Consider the following 3,323-nt stretch of genomic DNA (forward strand, 5'->3'; position numbering starts at 1 on the left):
TTTAAAAATATTTTACTAAACTACGAAAATTCTGAACTCTTTAAATTTGAGATAGTTAATTATTTTAATGTGTACTTTATATTTAGGGTTTACATCTTTTTAATAGGTATTTTCTTTAAAAAGTATATATTTCTTTAATAAGTATACATTTCTTTAAAAAGTATAACCGCAAATTTTGATTTATCCTTAGTTATACGTTTATCGTTTCCCACGTTCAACGGAGAAGGGGATAAGTTAAAGTCAAATAATAATTAAAAAAAGTATAATCGCAAAAGGAAAAAAAAACAAAAAACATCTAAGAATAAATTACTCCTTAGGCGCCATGTTATGTTTTCTTGGAAATAACGAAAACCCCCAAGCATATAACTAAACAACACAATATCACTAAAATACACCCCTATATAAACAATTGTTGAATTATGACCACTGGCGAATACCTTTACATGTAGATAACAGAAAACCTAGGGGGGTGTTACCTACCCACCTGTTGAATTATCGTAATATTCCGTGAACAACAACAAAAAACAAAAAAAAATATATAAGTAAATTAACAAGTTGAAAGCAGAGAAAGAACAGCAGAACTATATGTACAAAAGTTTAACAAGAAGAAGAAATATACATACAGAGAATGGAAAAGGGAAAAAAAAGAATTCATATCAATTAATAAAACAATTAAAACTTATAGGTTGACTTAACTTTAACCTTAATTACTATATTTACATTATTATCCAAAAGAGTATAAAACTGAATATAAAATAAAAAACAAAATAAAATTTAGTTCAAACCCCACGTAGTCCTCCTCTTCTAGTGTTAATAACCGTCCATTGAAGTAAAACACCATAATTTTGAAAAACAAAACATATATGACAACATTTCTCATATGGTGATATTCCAATTATATGGTTTAAACAATAAAGACAGAGGGCCTTTAAACTATTACCATTAAGAAATTATTCAAACTTATTTAGCAATTAAAGAATTTCAAATCTTGAAATAGAATTATAAAGTGAGAAACGTGGGTGTTGATGACCTCAGGGTTTTAGCCCAAAAGCCCCAGACAACAACAACTATTACCACTTCACATTGAACAATCGTAACGTGTTCCAAAACGAAATTGTCACCTTCACAAAACCAAAACCCACTCGTCTGAACATACGTGTTCCAAAATCAAAACTATCGCCTTCACAAAAACAAAACCCACCCGTCAGAACATATCACTCGTGTTTTGTTTTCACCATGACAACTGTAACAAAAGTTAATACTAATTTTATATTTTTTTCGTTATCATTAAGGGCTACTGACACATCCGGTTCCACTCTTACTGACCCATATAAATCCGTGGTATAGAAATGGCACTCCTGATGTGAATGACTATAAGTGTAGTATTATAATATCCACACTTTGGCGCTAGCTGCTTATTGATTAGTTATGAATGAGTTATATTTGTATGACCTATTCTCAATCAAGCTACTGCGAACTCCATTGTATAGCTATTGTGCTCCATTGTTTAGTCGTTTGTTTTTTTAATAGTCTTTAATTTCCTTGGTGAACTTCCATTCCACATGGATTGCCAACTATATGATATTTCATTTTTAAGTGAAAGAAATATTTAGTGGGGTGTTCAAACGGCTACGTCATGGCCTGGAAGAGCAAGTGATTAAAAATTTTTAGAAAGTTCTTTTCTTGTTTTAGGATCCTTAATTCATGTTTTCAGTTAGAACAGAATCTTAAAATGAACTGAATATCTCAATTAAGTTAGTCTATATTTTTCACCCCTCTTCTTTGTAGACATCCTTTGTAGTGCTTTCAAGTTGCTATCGACCAAAAGAGCAATATGAGGGATTTAGTAGCTACAAGTGGTGCTTAGAAGCACGGTAATCTCTGCGGTAAGGGGAGGAGGGTCCAGCTACCCGTTATGGAAGGATTAATGATCAGTAAATTATAATAAAAGACACCACAACCTCCGCAGAAGACCATCCAAGTTTCGAAACCGTCGCTTCATAACTTTCTCCGGTCAATATAATGTTGTTTTTATCACCTCTATACGATACTTATTATATTAGGTGCCACAAACAGGTAGTCGATACTTTCCTTAAAGATGCTTGTCTAGGATATTTTAAATTAAGAAATTATTGCAAGATTATAACACAAAACCTATAATTTTTCAAATATCATTTGATAACTTATCAATGCAATATTTCACTAATGACACGCCTCATTAAGACCCTCAGGGAGCAACGGTCACTTTTGAAACATTAAAATCAAACTTGAAGATTGTTTAATCGAGCAATATTTATAAAGTATCAGAAATAGGAAAACGGCGTGAACCCTTCACTCCTGCCCTTCGTGGTAGCCTTACTTATCTCATTTTTTAGACAATATAACAGGTAGGTTGGTACGACATGTCACAATCTCAAAAGAGGAGATTATAACACTAAAAAGGCAATCCTTCCCGGCCGGACCTGCCCCACTAAGACACCCAGGAAGTGAATGTACTGTATCACTCTTGAAACATTAAGATCAAACGGGAAGAGGAGACTTCAAGATAGTTTAATCGAGCAATATCTTGAAGTGTCCTCTTCTTGTTTTAAGCAAATATTTCAAAAGTGATATAGGCCGTCGCTCCCTGGGGGTCTTAGTTGGGCGGGTAACAAAGACTGAAAAATTTAGAAACATATAAACAAAAACAGAACTATTCACACCACCATAATGAAATTCTTTAGGTGGTTGTTGTTTGTTACGGCTTTAGGGTGTAAAACCGAATAGTTATTAACGCCCATGTTTCATATTTTATTTTTCTAGATGTTCTTATTTATTTATCCCTTTGATATTTCAATTCTTATTATTATTATTATATATTTTTTAAAAATTATTTTACTTCAAAAATTCTGAACTCTTTAAATTTGAGATAGTTAATTATGTTAATGTGTAATTTATATTTAGGGTTTACATCTTTTTAATAGGTCTTTTCTTTAAAAAGCATAACCGCAAATTTTGATTTATCCTTAGTTATACGTTTATCGTTGCCCACGTTCAACGGAGAAGGGATGAGTTAAAGTCAAATAATAAAAAAAAAATATATAATCGCAAAAGGAAAAAAAACAAAAGAATAAATTACTCCTTAGGCGCCACGTTATGTTTTCTTGGAAATTACGAAAAACCCCAAGCATATAACTAAACAACACAATATCACTAAAATACACCCCTATATAAACAATTGTTGAATTATGACCACTGGCGAATACCTTTACATGTAGATAACAGAAAACCTAGGGGGGTGTTACCTACCCACCTGTTGAATTATCGTAATATTCCGTGAACAA

This window comes from Halyomorpha halys, unplaced genomic scaffold (genome assembly GCF_000696795.3).
Source record: "Halyomorpha halys isolate HHAL.00 unplaced genomic scaffold, Hhal_1.1 Scaffold254.1, whole genome shotgun sequence".
NCBI lineage: Eukaryota > Metazoa > Arthropoda > Insecta > Hemiptera > Pentatomidae > Halyomorpha > Halyomorpha halys.